Genomic DNA, 17735 nt, shown 5'->3' with positions numbered 1-17735 from the left:
ACACACACATACACACACACACTCTCTCTCTCTCTCTCTGTCTCTCAAATACACACACTATAAATCTCTCTGTGTGTGTGTGTGTGTGTGTGTGTGTGTGTGTGTGTGTGTGTGTGTGTGTATCTCCCATCGCAGAACACAACACGTTCCCCGACACGTGTAATCTATAGGTCTGCAGCACACTCAGCACACTCAGACGTGACGGCAGCGTCAGGTGCGCAAAGAAGATAATGAAACACAGGTGAGATGTTTCCCTCTGAAGAGCCATCGTCATTCAGGGAGTGAAAAATACATACCCTTCATTTCATCCGTTGTTCCCCCCTCCTTCTGTGTGTGTGTGTGAGGGGGAGGGAGAGAGTGATGGAATTGGAATCATTCCCCGAAACTACCGCACAACCTTTTCATTCTCTTTTCTTTGTCCTCTCCCCCCCCCCCCTCCCTTCCCCGCTACTCTCTCCTTCCTCCATCCCCCCTCCACACCTTCTCCCTGCTCTTGGCCTCTCGCCACCTTCACCCCTTCCCCCACAACACTCTCACCCCTACCTGCCTGTTTTCTTCCAAAAAAAAAAACAACTTCAAACTGACGAACCGAATGTCTGCACGTGATCTACAAGCAAGCATGCTCAGTGCGGAAGTGCCTTCATCAAGGATACAAACAGCAGCGCCCAGCAGCTTCACGTAATGTCACTGAACCATGCGCACTTGGTTCAGATCGCCACTTCCTGTCTAACATCCTTCCGGTCGCAAATCTGAGATGAATGGTGTTCGTTCGTCTGATCGATGGCTTCTCATCGGCTGTCAGATAATTACTGTGTGGTACTTCTCTTCTTTCATGGGAATGTTATAGGAATTTTTTGTTCGGCATGGAGGAGTAGAAAATTTCATTCTGCGTTTATGTGTATGAACTTTTGTGTCCGGCTGACATAAAAACAATCAGTGTTAACATACTGAAGTTACTCTGTCTTCAATATATTCATGTAATTTTTTCAAAATTAGTTTCGCTGAGGTGACATGCACATCACTGACAGACAGACAGCCAGATGACAATTCATTTCATGGATCCAAACTAAAGGAAAACGGAATGTAGGACCATGCCGCCTCCACGGCGGACTGGTTTGCGTCGCGGACAGAGCTGGATGTGGAACGTCGTTGATTTGAACCCTTTATTAAGAAGCCTTCGTTGTCACTGCGGGATTCTTCTGTGCCGACAGGGGTTGAGTGTGGTCCAGTCTCCAGCTGAGCGTGTCATGTTTCAATCATACACCGAATACTAATACTGACTCGGAGATCTTTAACTTGCATGTGTTAATCCTGCGTAAACACACGTGCAACAGTAAACAATGATCACACACACACACACACACACACACACACACACACACACACACACACACACACTATTAAATAATCGAATAACTGAGTACCTAGAACAAGGTGAACGCCTAACAAAGGAACACATTGGATTTCGGAAACACTACAGAACAACTGATCAAATCTTCATTCTAAAAAAGATCATTAATGAAGTAATAAAAGTAAAAAATGGTAGATTATACGGTTGTTTTGTAGATTTTGAAAAAGCCTTTGATAATGTTTGGCACGATGCCCTGTTCCTAAAGTTGAAAAGAATGGGCATAACTGGAAAATGCTTTGATATAATTAAAGACATGTATGATAATTCCAAAATTCAAATAAATTCATACGAAGGTCTCAGCACAGAAATAACTGTACAGAAGGGTGTACAACAGGGCAATACACTACGCCCAACTTTAATATTTTCATAGATGATATTGTAAAATCTATGGAAAGTAACGATTCTCCAAAATTCAATGCTGTTTCACCCAGCAATGTACTATGTTTACTTTATGCTGATGATCTGGTTATTCTGTCTTTAACAAGAAAAGGATTGCAATAAAAATTACATAATTTGAACACATATTGCCATAGTTGGGGATTAAAAATTAATAGAGAAAAAACGAAAGTGGTAATCTTTTCAAGATCTGACCCAAAAGTACCAATATATTTGTACTGTGGGGAAGATATAATACAAACAGCAGAAGAATATAAATATTTAGGAGTTATATTCCACAAAAGTGGAAGTCTGATAAGAGCACAGGAACACCTAACTAAACAAGCAAACAAAGCATTGCATACTTTACGAAGAACATTCAAAACTATCAACATCAATCTAGGTACCATATCTAAACTATATGATACTTTGATAACGCCAATATCGATTTATTGGGCGGAGGTATGGTTACCTTACCAAGTCAAACCGGATGATTCTTTCGATTTAACACATCTTTTTGACGACTGCTTATCGAATAAGTTTCCACATGAAAAATTACACATTAAATTCTGTAAGCAAATACTTGGAGTATACAAAAAAGCTATGGTGTTTCCTGTGTTAGGTGAACTGGGCAGATTCCCAATAAGTTTAAAGATAATGTGCCAAATTATTACATATTGGATTCACATTATTCAATTGCCAGAAACTTCCCTCATCAACAAAATATATAAGTCCATGTACCAACAAGAAAATACAACTTCCCCATGGTTGATATTTGTTAAAAAGATACTCGAAATTATAGACCTTGATCACATTTGGAAAAATCAATTCACATTCAGCGTACATAGACTGAAATACGTCGTGTATAAAAAATTAGAAAATGAATATATCAAATACTGGAAAGATAAAAGAGAAAAATCATTAAAGCTAAATTTTTACAATACGATGTAGCAGAGTACAAAACTGAAACCTATCTTTTAAATATATCAGATACAAAACACAGACAAGCTTTAACGAAACTCAGAATAAGCGTGCATGACCTAAAGATTGAGAAAGGTAGATATTTAAATATTCCACAAGAAGACAGATTGTGCAACAAGTGTAACATCCTGGAAGATGAAATCCATCTTCTTGATCATTGTATTAAATATAAAACCTTAAGGCAACAATTTTTAAAGGATATTCAAAATTCGAATAACACAGGACATATTCCCAGTCAGGTGATGCTAACAGATGATGAATATATACAAACAAGATTGGGAAAATTTGTTTATGAATGCTGCTGCAATTTACTGCATTAACTGATTGATTGTGTTTTTTCATTCGTTCATTCATTTACCATTGCACTTGTGTCTTATAAACCTTACGGTTTCATGACAATAAAATCTATTCTATTCTATTCACACACACACACACACACACACACACACACACACACACACACACACATATATATATATATATATAGATAGATAGATAGATAGATAGATAGATAGATAGATAGATAGATAGATATACTGGAAGACAATCACGTAGGTATGTTAGGAAGATTTGTTTACAACTGCTGACAGAAACGTCATTACCCGGTTAGATGGTTATGTTTTCTTTGGGTTATTGTTCTCTCTTGTTTATTGTTTACAGACTTTTTGTGTGTAGTGCATATACTGATCGTGTGTCTTATAGACCTCGCTAAGATTTAACATCCACTCGATGCAATAACCACTCGGACGTTGCGCCCGTCGTTCTGAGCACGAAAGAAATTCCGTTCGCTGCAATTTGTTGTGTCAATGGCAGCAATGCCGTCTGCAGCGGATGTATCCTCTTACTGTTGCTACTTTTGGAAAGAAAACACGGCTGTATCGAGTGCTTTGCTCTTTCCCGCCATGTTCACTTTCATGGAGTCATTTGGCAGAGTTGTTTTTTTTCCAGCAAGTCTGACAAGTACTGCAGTTTTGACTGGGCTGCTGCCTGTTTTGATCCAAGTACTGCAAATGGTCAATCGTATTGTCTGAGGTCCCCATTGTGTGCAGCACGCTCTTATCGCTATTGAAAAAGGCCAGAAGAGAGTCAGTCGTCCCTGGCAAAACCAATAAAGAAAGCACAAACACACAGAAAGGAAAATGGAAAAATGGATGGTTAGACAGACACTTGACTTTCACACAGAAAAATATGTTGCGACAAAATATTAATACAATACAATGTATTGCAATGTAATATGATACAGCACAGAACAAACAAAACAACAAAAAGGATATATATATATATATGTGACATGGTAACACTGTAAACTATGACCAAGTATACAGTATTTTCCTTCCTTAAAACAAGACATGGTACAAGCTAAGCCAGTGCCCCCAACCGTAAATAAACGCAAAAGAGAAACCAATAAAGAAACGTTCTCGAAAAGTACGTTCCCAACCTACCTATTTTATGAATCGCTGTGTGACAAAGTGCAGCATTCCCTTGTCTGCTGGAAGGCGAAGGAGATCAGCGTAACGATGCGTGAACCGCTGCCACTCTGCCGAACACATCACCGGCATGGAATCTGCCTGTTAAACGCAGGTAACGTAAACGGCAGACAGGTACGCTTGAAGGTAATCAGTGTACAAATCGTGGACTAAAATCTGCCTCTTTGAGGGTACAGCGGCTTGCATCCATCCCCTTTCTTCAGTCTGGTGCCCACCTCTCTCCCTCCCTCCCTCACTCCCTCTCTGTGTGCATGTATATATATGTGTGTGTGTGTTTGTTTGTTTGTCAATGTGTGTGTGTGTGTGTGTGCTTAATATCGTCATTATAATTCTTATTACTATTCTTCTTCTTTTCTTCTTCTTCTGATAATTATTATGATTATTATGATTGTCATCACCATCATCATCATCATTACTGTTGTTATCCTACCATATTTGTATTGTTGGTGTTGTTACTGTTAATGTCACAGGGACAAACTGGAAGACTAGGCGATGCCCAAAATCTTTATCACTGAGTAAAACCGGATTAAACGATCGAGTTTTGAATCCTCTCTCTCTCTCTCTCTTGAGTACTCATTTATGTGTGTGCTATTTGTAATAGATGTAGATCAGCAAGGACAGATTGGAAGAATAGGCAATGCCAAAAATCTTAATCCTTGAATAAAAACGTTTTGAGTTCTGAGTTATGAGTTCTCTCTCTCTCTGCCTACAACTCTCTTTCCCAATCTCTCTTGTGCGCATGCTCAGACTGACAAACATGAAGGCATTGAGCACAAACACACACACACACACACACACACACACACACACACACACACACACCTCTGTGTGTATGCATAGATATGTGTGTGTGTGTCAGTGTGTGTGCCCGCGCGCGTGCGTGCGTATTGTCTGTCTGTTAGAAAGACAGAGAGAAAATTGTGGCTTCTTTCAGTTGATTAACAAAACCACATATGCAAGGTATGCGCAACTGAGTACTCAGCTCCTCCCCCCCCTCCCCAACCCCTCACTCTCTCTCTCTATCTCTTAGATCACACACACACACACACACACACACACACACAAACACACACACACACTCACACACACACACACACACACGTAGAGAAAGCCGGCGGGGAGTGCGTGTGCGCGCGCACACACACACACACACACACACACACACACACACACACACACACACACGCGCGCGCGCGCGCGCGGAAGAGAAAGGGAGAATCCAAACTTCACGCCATCCTTATCATCGCCGACGACTGGCTGAACAAGCATGCAGGTCTAAAGATAGACGGGTGCCTGAAAGGCTGGGGAGGGAACGAGGAGCCGACGGGCCACGCACGATGCAGTGGATGTGTGTGTGGAGCGGGGAGGCTTTCGGCACAGCTCACTTTTATTTCCGGCACTGGGAAGGTTCCCAGAAAATAACATTGCCATCTATATTTAGCAGCAAGCAGCAAGTCCACCACCCCTCCCCAGTCATCCATCCCCCGACATGTCTTCCACTCTCTCTTTCTCTATGCTGTTCTGCTCGTTGCTCTCCCTCTCTCCCTTGTGTGTGTATGCGTGTGCGCACGTGTGTGTGTGTGTGTGTGTGTGTGTGTGTGTGTACTCGCGCGCGTGTAAGTGTGCAATGATAGTGAAAGAATATGATCCCCACCTCTCTCTCTCTCTCTCATACTTAACTCAGTGTAATATGAAGAAATATGGCCAGTATCTACACACCTCAGAGTCACTGCTGCCAGTAGAGAAGATATGCCTTGGCCTTGTTTATCATCCCAAAACGATGAATACAACTATGGCTTTGCCAACAATAATCATGATGATTTCCACAAGTATTTCATGATCTTTATACATGTACACACTTGATGAACTCATCAGTATGAACTGTGTTAATGGAATGTAAATCAAATTTACTTCACGAATTATAATTTTCTTCCGTTAGCTTCTGAGACTGCACTGGAAAATTGAACCCCACTGACATACAGGCTAAAGATAAGCCGCCAATGTCAATTAAAATGTCAGTGTCGAGCCTCTCTCTCTCTCCGTGGCTTAACTGAAATGCCAGGGCAGGCTCTATCTGACGTACCTCTGTCTCGACACAGTTATCTTCATTGCATAGCGTATGTTCGTCAGGGTGGGTGGGGGAGAGCCTCGGAGAGAGAGGGAGAGAGGAGGAGGAAAAGGGGGAGAGGAGGAGGAGGGTGGGAGAAAGCGAGGAGGGACAGACAGGTATATGCAAAGAACGGGCGCAAGTGAGTGAGCGAGTGAGCGAGAGAGAGAGAGAGACAGACAGACAGGCAGACAGACAGACAGGGAAACGGCCAGACAGAGAGACAGAGACAACGGGATAACATGCATCTAGGTTTCCCATTCCAATGCACCAACTCTCTTCATCATGAAACCCTCTTCATCGATGGATGTCGTCCACAACCAGTTTGCTGCCAAACCAGTGCGTCAGCCCCAGCACACAGGGTTCCATCCATCAAACATCGCACTTCTTCAGACGGTTCTTGTTCGTTCATACAGCATCTCTCTTTGATAGCTCCAGGGATCGCTGATAGGAAAACAAACAGCTGGCAGCGTCGTCAGAACGTAAACATCCACACAGCATGTATCAAACATCTGATGGAGCAGCCCGCTGTCTACAGTGCAGGGTTCCATCACGTTGTTTAATGGGTAAGTATGATTAATATTTCACCGAAAATGTACGATGTATACCCCAAGTTTAAGCACCCTATCTCTGTCTCTTTCTCTCTTTCTATGTTTTTCTCTGATGCCAAAGTGTGCCGTTTATCATATGTGTCCCAGGTAAACAAAATATTCAATATATATATATATATATATATACATACACATACACACACGTGTGTGTGTGTGTGTGTGTGTGTGTGTGTGTGTGTGTGTGTGTGTGTTTGTTCCTGTGTGTGCCGGTGTGCGCGCGTGTGTGTATGTGTGTGTATTTGTTCCTGTGTTAGCGTAGGTGTGTGTGTGTGTGTGTGTGTGTGTGTGTGTGTGTGTGTGTGTGTAAAACTACAGCCGGGGCGAACCGCTGACTGCCATTATCTTGACAACCAAAGCTATATGCCATTCATAATGACATGTTCTAAACGTGTTTTTGAAGCATTTGTAATTTCAACCGGCGGTTTCTTCTCCTGTCGAGAGGAGAACATGCAGAGAAGAACATGTTTACTCTCTCTCTCTCTCTCTCTCTCTCTCTCACCGTGGCTGTATTCGTGGGGTTAAACAAGGGGATGTTTGTAGCCCTGTTTTGTTTTCACTTTCTATCAATGAACTTGCTTTAGAAACTATGCAGAATGGTCACCACGGCGTTACTTTTGATTTGGTTTTACTGTTTGCTGACGACATGATTTTGTTATCCATAACAACAGTTGGTTTACAGCGACAATTGAACAATTTATATACTGCTGCCAGTAATCTGCACTTAAAAGTAAACATGGACAAAACGAGCATTGTTGTTTTTCGCAAGGGAGGGTATTTGGCAAGAAATGACGTATGGTAGTGAAAGAACTGATGTTGTCAATCCATACAGGTATCTTGGAATTTATTTTTCAACTAGACTCAGTTTCAATTTCGCATGTCAGGATATAGCTAACAAAGCAAAGAAAGCAGTTATTGTAATACTTCATATTTTGTATAAAATAGATTGCAGCTCATTTAGTGTATTTGGTACGTTGTTTGATTCTCAAGTTCAGCCAATATTGCAGTATAGAGCAGAAATTGTGGACTGGAAAATAATGTAGCAACAGAAAAAACGCATTTATTTGCAATGAAACGGTTTCTCAATGTAGACAGTCGAACTCCAAATGATCTTGTTTATGGTGAGCTGGGGAGATATCCGATTTATTTGAATTCATATATTAAATGTATCAAATATTGGCTGAAACTGACCAGAATGGATGAAACATATTTCCATTTAAAGCTTACAATATGTTATATTCTTTAGATAATAATGGCAAAAAGACGAGGGCAACGAGTGTTCGGCAGTGTTTGAATTCTTATGGTTTTGCATTTGTGTGGGACAATCAGGGGGTTGAAGATATTGCCGGCTTTTTAAAGTGCTTTAAACAACGAATTATTGATTGCAGGTGACAAGACTGGCATGATCATATACAAAACAGTGATAGATTTGCACAGTTTAAACTCTTCAAGACATCGCATGTCATCGAACCATACATTGAGTTGGTATTGAACAGATTTATCAAATGTCCATTGACAAAATTTAGATTTGGTGTTTCTGATATTGCTACTCATTGGTTTAGATACGGAAATTTAATGGAATCTGTGTTTACTTGTCGTTTATGTAATCTGGGTAAGGAAGACGAGCTACATTTTGTGTTATAATGCCCTGCCTTGAGTGACCTCAGACAAAAACTAATCCAACCAAAGTGTTATAAAGATCCATCTATCTTTAGATTTAATTTACTCATATCAAGATATGACTCTACTCTGTGTAACTTGGCCATTTATATATATGAGGCATTGAAAGGATTGAGAACTGTTACGACGTGAATGTTGTTGAACATCTGTGTTAGCTATTTTTTGTTGGTTTATGTTGCAGATGCATAGTGTGTCATGTAAAATCTTATTTATCTTTCTTTAATGTTACCCCCTTCAGTAAGGGGCTTTGGCCTTTATCTGAATAAAAAATCGTTACCGTTACCGTCATCGTTATCGTTCTCTCTCTCTCTCTCTCTCTCTCTCTCTCACACACACACACACACACACACACACACACACACACACACACACAATATATATATATATATATATATATATATATATGGATAGAGAGACAGAGACACAGAGCGCAATACTGCAGGAGAGAAGCTAAAAATGAGCAGCCAGGCCCAAGTCGGAAACTCAGCATGCATCATCAACCGCTGTGATGCGCAAGTGAAAAACGGTTTTACCAATTAAAGCATCACACCCATCATTAGCTTAATCGTGTCTTCACCACACAGATGTCTTCCCTTTTACAACATGTGCTCTCAATCGTCTGTGCGCAAAATAACTTGAAAACTGTACCGGCTGTGCCTTTAATAAAAACACCGATGCTTTCTAGTTACATTTTAAAATTGTGCACGTACATGCCGCACAGTGTACCTCGTTTTATAAACCGTGCGCGTTATATAGATGATGGCTCGGTTAAGTCTCCCGACCCAAATTTGGAAGAAATGCCAGTTTCTGTGGGACTTATGAAGAAATCAAAAAGACCCAAATGCTGGCGTCCACTTGTGCAACAAAGTACACTGTGGATGGCAATTGGTATGTCTCCAAACAGAAACCTGATATCACCTGTGTGATTGAACCAGTACCAGAAGGTCACTTTTAAAGATGTTTTCTCTTCTTCATCTCTAAAAAGATATAACTTCCTATTCCAGTAAATTCTGGGACCTTTTCGTGCGATTTACGACATTGATTTAGGCATTGAGAAATGACATATAGCCTGTAATCTATCCTTGTTATCATGAATCAGGCTCTAAAAAGCACACACATACACACTCACAGAGAGAGGGGGAGGGAGGGGGGAGAGTGAAACAAGGAAACTAACGCACCACCGCAGATTTGAAGACTGTTCCAAGGAGACCACACAGCAAAATCCACGTTTCAATGTGAATGGTGGAGAGAACGTTCACGCCTTGTTGTGAACACTACTTGTTCCGTCTTTAGGGGGAAAACTGTGGAAATTGCCGACCACTTCACATGGCACATGCGTGATACAGTTCTGTACTGACGCCACAGACTGACTGAGCTTTTCACCTCACAATACAAGCTTGTCGGAAGAAACAAACTGTCTTTTCACACAAGAAGGCAGCTGCAAGTTTGCTGGTAATTCCTTTCCCTTTTTAAAGGCAGCTTGGTTGTAAACTGCCTGCCCAGTGCGGCCGATATGCAAAAAACACTTCTGCTGCTCAACTCACTTTTGTACCAAAGTGGAGTCGTCTGCTCTCAGCACGGATGCACAAGAGTGACTGCCCCTCGTTAAAAGGCAAACGCAATAATGTTGCTTGTTTAAACACAAGGGGAAAAAACAACATCAGTTATATGAATTACGTACGTACGTACGTACAGCATTCTAGTTTTGTATAATATTCCTGTTTCTCAGTCAAGACCCAGGCTGCAAACGGCTACTGATCATTTACTGTAAACACTTTAATAATTCTTATCTGCACGTCGCAGTGGGATACAAAATCAACTTTTAAATGAGTACGCGCACACTCACACATACACGCTCTCTCTCTCTCTCTCTCTCTCTCTCTCTCTCTCTCTCTCAAATAGTTTTGGCAAAGATTTTGCCAACCAGTTTAGTTCCTACACATCAGTAGAGACTGGAATGATAAAGAGCACGAACGTTTTGCCAGCAGACCTGCTACCCGCTGACTGTTGAAGGGAAAATAAATGAATACATAAACAGATGGACAGACAACCAAACAAGCAAATGAATGATACTTAGTGAATTTTAAAACAAAACAAAATAAAAACAACGACACAGCGGGTGTTAGCATGCACACAAAACACATACTCATTGGCACACCCCTCTACATCCCCCTGTATCACTGCTCCCCCAGCTGTATCCACTTCCATTTTGTTCTGTACACAACTGAGCTGGCGCACAAGCGCACTGACGCACACACACATTTGCACTGACATACACACGCACACACGGACACACATACATAAAAACGCACGCACGCACGCGCGGCGCGACCGCGCGCGCGCGCGCACACACACACACACACACACACACACACACACACACACACACACACATAGAGTTTGACAATATGAGTGTGCTCGTGTTTTTTTTTCAAGACGAAATATAACCTGCTGTATAAAAAACATTTCAAAACAACCAGTTATCAGAGAAGATTTGGCAAAGCACATATCCACAGCACAGCTAAACCAATGTAAGGGATTTCTGAACAAAAAGACTTCTTGATTCCCACCCGGCACAGTTGTGGCTGATCTGTAAAAGGACCCTCTCTCTCTCTCTCTCTCTCTCTCTCTCTCTCTCTCTCTCTCTTTCTCAGGCCTCTCCAACAGCAACGAGAACACAGGTATCTGTATCAGTTCTGACAGAAAACATGTTTCCGATGACACTCCTACATATTCCTGCTACGAACAGTCTGTTAAAAAACGAGTGAAATAATACGAAGAGATAAATAAATATGCTATTTTGAAAAAAAGGTCGAATAACGCGGTGTGGTGTACATTCAGTACGTCAACAGACTCGGTTTTTCTCATTCGCCGTACCACCAGTATCCCCACCCACACGTGCTGTATGTATCCCAGATACCTTGTTTCCTCCGTACACCCCTATACATGCGTCTGCATAATATTGTATTCCACTGTGCACAGAAATATATTTAGCCAATGTCTATACAGGTATCAGTCCATGTTGTCAGTACATTGTGTGTGGTCTATGTTTGAGGATGTGTGTTGGAGGGCGAGGGGAGGGAGGGGGGGGGGGCAAGTACTGGTGTGTGTACGTGCGTGTGTGTGTGTGTATGTTCGCGTATGTGGTATGTGGGTTGGAGTTATGCCTGTGTAAGTGTGTGTGCATGCATTTTGTGTGTCTGCACGCGCTTGAGTGACAAAAAGAGACGGATAGAGAGAAAGAGAGATGGCAGTGACAGAGACTGGTTCGAAGGCAAGCTGTGAACTGTAACCGAAACAAAGTCTTATCAATTACTTTGTTTTCTAACTGGAGCCAAGGTCATAACTCATTCTGCCCCACAGCTCCATGCCTGCCACAACTCCCCCGGACCAGCACTACGTCAGACCACTGCAGAAAAACAAAACAGGATGGCTCACTAAAACAACAAAAACAGATGGAGAATTTTGATTTAATCGGTCAAAGTTTCGTTTTCATGCTTCCGGGATCAGTTAACAGTTCAGTTTTGAATGCCAGTTGTACCAATCAAGAATGAACGAGATTAGAATAGTGTGTAGAATTCTCGTACCTTGTCCACAGGGGAAGTAATCATGTGAGGAGTTAACTCGTACCTGAAGTAGAATGAGTTAACTCCTTTTTCACCTCAGCTTTGAACCTGCAACTGGCAGCAGGCAGTGCCAACATACAGCCGTAAAATCTAAAGGCTGGCTACACTATGTCACGGCCATCTGCTTAGAGGAGTCCTTCGAAAACATTAAGATTTTCTGTCAGAAAGAACTGAAACAGATATATCGACAATCTACAATCACCATATGTGTAAAGGGATATTTCTTCCTTTCTTCAGAGACCAAAGGATGACTTGCCGGCAATGACTTTTTTTTCTCTTCAATATTCAGAAGAAAAAAAAACGAAATCTGTACACGATCCTAAGTTCAGTTTATTCACAACAATGGACTGAAAAAGTAAAGACGTGTTCTACATGCAGAGTAAGTTGGGTGTTTTCATGTTTCTGTTATCCACCAGACTCTGACATGCAGTGAATGATGAGTCTAGGCCGGTCATTAACGTGCGTATTTTGGTCTCTTCCCGTGCGCCGGAGGTACACATGAGAGGACAGGCACACGGACAGAAGTATGGTTCATTCATGATGCGCTCGGCTGCTGCACTGACAAGTCAGATAATGATTATGTGCAATTACAACCTCACCTTTTAATTACAAGATATAATTGATGTAAAAGAAAACATGTTCAGAGTCTGACGCGCTCATTTCTGTTCATCACAGTCACAATGTTATACAAATCGTGAAAGAAAACAACGCATAGTTCTCTTGGTTCAATAAACCGACATGTTTAACGTTTCTTACCTTTGAAGATAATCACAATTTACCCAGCAAGTGCACCATAGGATGGACAGGCAGTGGTCTAGTCCTTGCCAGCTGACACTGTAGATGAGGGTGTCCAGTCATCCCATGAACAGCCCCAGTACACACCTCTCTGTTCCAACAAATCCTATGCAAGGCACCAAACCTTCCTTCAACGCACCACACCCTTGCCGTAGTCCTACCTCATGCACAGCATTGACCAGACGTGTTCAAGTTACCGCCCACAGGACCGGCACCGGAGAGGGACCAGGCACCCCAAGACATGCAGCGCAATCATTATGTCTGAGAGTGGTACCGCTAACCTTGCCCGCATCCCACGTGGCGCCAGACGGATGACAGGGGGCAGGCTGCACCCAGAGAATGGTATGTGGTGTACACCTCAAACCTGCACCACACTTCTATTCAGCCCCGTGGCTGCACCCACCTCCTTCCTCATACCTTCTCCGATGATTCACCGGCACACAGAGCAGCTCACACTGTACTACATACATTACTGTGGCAGTGACGATGCACGACTGTTTGGAAAACAAACGAGAGATGAGGGAAGGGGGAGAGGGGCGGGGGGACAGGAGGAGGTGAGCAGCTGGGGGAAGGGGGAGAGCCTTTCGGGAGAGGGGCGGGGGGAGAGGAGGAGGTGAGCAGCTGGGGAAGGGGGAGAGCCTTTCGGGAGAGGGGCGGGGGGGAGAGGAGGAGGTGAGCAGCTGGAGAGAAAGAACAGTTCACGTAAAGCAAACTGAGGTAAGACTATCTGCTTCACAAGCAATTAAAAAGTGAACAGAAGAAAAAGAAGTAGGTAGAAGAAGTAGTAACAGAAGAAGAACAACAAGAAAGAAAGAAAAAGCCTCGTTCACTACACACACACACACACACACACACACACACACACACACGGAGGCTAAAGCCAGGTCAGACAGGTAAACGCGGTGTTAATGTCATGGGAACCCTCAGCAGTTTACTGTATTGCTGCAGAGTGCACCATGCACTTATGCACTGCCAACTGCGAGCGTGTAACCTTAGACAGACAGACAGACAGACAGACAGACAGGCGGCCTGCATAGAGGCCCGGCAATCAGTGGCAGGGAACACGCTCCTCAAACCGTTCCCACCAAATTCCTCTTCACTGTGTTTGCTCTCACATAGCCCGCCGTTCAACTCCAGCAAACCTGTCACCAACAAAGCAGTGGGTCGTCGGGAACAGTCTTCAAGTCTTCCAGCCGCCACTAAATGGATTCCCTTCATCTGCTCAATACTGTTTTGTATGCTGGGTTACCCTATAAATGGGGTCAGGGTTAATTCAAATGGGCGATTCAAATCCATAGTCAATGGCAATCTTATTTTCAACACTGGCACACACACACACACACACACACACACACACACACAACCTTCTGCTCTACTGACGTTCACCAATTTGTCTTGTTGAAAACAGCTTCGCACAGTATCAGAACTGATTTTTTTTGCAAAACTGAGCTTTTCACCCTTTGTACAAAAGAGAGAATCCCTCCACATGTGTTCACCATTGTGAATCGTCACAAAACTTGTTTTCGGCATTTGGCACCACTGGAAAAAAGAATAAAGCTAAACACCTGAGACATGCTTCGCACAGTCAGACATCATACTGTTTTCTTTTGTTTTGTTTTTTATGAATTCCATATCAAATAAATCTGTACCTGCTAGAAACAGGCATAATTGAAGGAGTCAGTCGCGTGCGATAACAACAATAATAATAATGGTAATCATCATCATCATCCGTCATCATTACAGGAACAACAACCACCATACATCCAAGCTACCTTCCATTCTCGCGTGCACAGGTCAGCCGGGTCACTGCAGCATCAGATACTGTGGCCGTCCAGAGCTGTGGGAGAGCTGTGTATTGTCGCTGTCAGGGCTGTGGGAGAGCTGTATATTGTAGCTGTCAGGGCTGTGGGAGAGCTGTGTATTGTAGCTGTCAGGGCTGTGGGAGAGCTGTGTATTGTAGCTGTCAGGGCTGTGGGAGAGCTGTGTATTGTAGCTGTCAGGGCTGTGGGAGAGCTGTATATTGTAGCTGTCAGGGCTGTGGGAGAGCTGTGTATTGTCGCTGTCAGGGCTGTGGGAGAGCTGTATATTGTCGCTGTCAGGGCTGTGGGAGAGCTGTATATTGTAGCTGTCAGGGCTGTGGGAGAGCTGTGTATTGTCGCTGTCAGGGCTGTGGGAGAGCTGTGTATTGTAGCTGTCAGGGCTGTGGGAGTGCTGTGTATTGTAGCTGTCAGAGCTGTGGGAGAGCTGTATATTGTAGCTGTCAGGGCTGTGGGAGAGCTGTATATTGTCGCTGTCAGGGCTGTGGGAGAGCTGTATATTGTAGCTGTCAGAGCTGTACTGAGCGTGCTCACCTTCCCAAGGGAACGCCGTGATGCTGTGATACTGACACACGTCCCCCTGGTCCGCGTGGACAGCCAGAGATATACAACTGACCTAGTGACATTCTCCTTCTTCTTCCCTCTCACGTTTGTTCAGTGTGATAGGCTGCATTCCCATCATTTACACACACACACACACACACACACACACACATGCACATACACACACTACCCTCTCTCTCGTTGTTTTTCCCTCTCATGTTTGCTCAGTGTAATAGGCTGCATTCCTATTATTAACACACACACACACACACACACACACACACACGGGCACACACACGCGCGCGCGCGCGACGGAAAACTCCATCACCACGGTAAAAACATATCTGACAACCTGTCACTGATTGTTTGAACAAACAAGACGGGCAGTTGATCTGCCCACACCCCTCCCCTCCCTAATCACCTCCTTCTACTCCCCCCCCCCCCCCCCCCCCCCCCCCGCACTCAGTGATAACGGCCATGAACGCCTCCTCATCAGACGCCGAGTGTCTTCAAAGGCGTCACTGGAGAGAGATACGGGGAATTCAGAAAAATGAGGTTTAACCACACACTCACGTGTGAGACATGACCATGCAATGAACGACCGACAATAACAACTTGACAGGTTGCCCGCAGCCAACCACCCATTCTTTGCGCCTGAAATCACAGCTGTGTGATTGCTTGTAGTGTTGGCTGCGTAAATTACTGAAGACGTGTGCAAATAAGACAGAGCACGTGCGCATAGAATACACACGCACGCGCGCGCGCGCACGCACTCACAAACACACTGGCGCACACACATGCACGCACGCACGCATATACACTTACATAAACGCACACAAGCACGCACACACACAAAAGCGTTCATACACACATACGCTCGGGCATATAAACGCGAACACAGACAGACACACATATGTACAAAGATACGCTCTCGCGCGCCAACCCACACACCAGAGGATCACTTCACATCACAGCCATCAACGTAAGCACCTCTTTACTTACTTTGAATGATAATTGACAAGACAGCCGCTTGCCTCCCCCTCCACTTCATTACTACACACCCCTTACCCCACCCTCCCCTTCCACTTCAGTACTACACACCCCTTACCCCACACACCCCCCCCCTCCACTTCAGGACTACACACCCCTTACCCCACCCACCCCCTCCACTTCAGGACTACACACCCCTTACCCCACCCACCCCCTCCACTTCAGTACTACACACCCCTTACCCCACCCACCCCCTCCACTTCAGTACTACACACCCCTTACCCCACCCACCCCCTCCACTTCAGTACTACACACCCCTTACCCCACCCACCCCCTCCACTTCAGGACTACTACACACCCCTTACCCCACCCACCCCCTCCACTTCAGGACTACACACCCCTTACCCCACCCACCCCCTCCACTTCAGGACTACACACCCCTTACCCCACCCACCCCCTCCACTTCAGGACTACACACCCCTTACCCCACCCACCCCCTCCACTTCAGGACTACACACCCCTTACCCCACCGTCCCCCTCCACTTCAGGACTACACACCCCTTACCCCACCCACCCCCTCCACTTCAGGACTACACACCCCTTACCCCACCCATCCCCTCCACTTCAGTACTACACACCCCTTACCCCACCCACCCCCTCCACTTCAGGACTACACACCCCTTACCCCACACACCCCCTCCACTTCAGGACTACACACCCCTTACCCCACACACCCCCTCCACTTCAGGACTACACACCCCTTACCCCACACACACCCTCCACTTCAGTACTACACACCCCTTACCCCACCCACCCCTCCACTTCAGTACTACACAGCCCTTACCCCACACACCCCCTCCACTTCAGGACTACACACCCCTTACCCCACCGTCCCCCTCCACTTCAGGACTACACACCCCTTACCCCACACACCCCCTCCACTTCAGGACTACACAGCCCTTACCCCACACCCCCCCTCCACTTCAGGACTACACACCCCTTACCCCACCCACCCCCTCCACTTTAGGACTACTACACAGCCCTTACCCCACACCCCCCCTCCACTTCAGGACTACACACCCCTTACCCCACCCACCCCCTCCACTTCAGGACTACACAGCCCTTACCCCACCCACCCCCTCCACTTCAGGACTACACACCCCTTACCCCACACACCCCCTCCACTTCAGGACTACACAGCCCTTACCCCACACACCCCCTCCACTTCAGTACTACACACCCCTTACCCCACCCATCCCCTCCACTTCAGTACTACACACCCCTTACCCCACCCTCCCCCTCCACTTCAGTACTA

The 17735-nt window shown here is 44.7% G+C and overlaps 1 protein-coding gene across 4 annotated transcripts in view; it reads right to left on the bottom strand.

The window, feature by feature from the left end:
• Positions 1-17735, bottom strand: part of LOC143282870 (uncharacterized) — a 96038-nt gene that overhangs the window by 67230 nt on the left and 11073 nt on the right. The window contains exon 1 of one of the 4 annotated variants that reach the window (XM_076588779.1): positions 13032-13454. The exons of the other annotated variants lie outside the window; for them this stretch is intronic. The gene's annotated coding sequence lies outside the window, so the exon portion shown is untranslated. Of the gene's footprint in view, positions 1-13031; positions 13455-17735 lie in introns of those variants that run through there. 4 annotated transcript variants of the gene reach the window in all.

This window comes from Babylonia areolata, chromosome 1 (genome assembly GCF_041734735.1).
Source record: "Babylonia areolata isolate BAREFJ2019XMU chromosome 1, ASM4173473v1, whole genome shotgun sequence".
Taxonomy (NCBI): domain Eukaryota; kingdom Metazoa; phylum Mollusca; class Gastropoda; order Neogastropoda; family Buccinidae; genus Babylonia; species Babylonia areolata.
The sequence above is the reverse complement of the archived record's forward strand: the minus strand, read 5'-3'. Positions and strand labels throughout refer to the sequence as shown.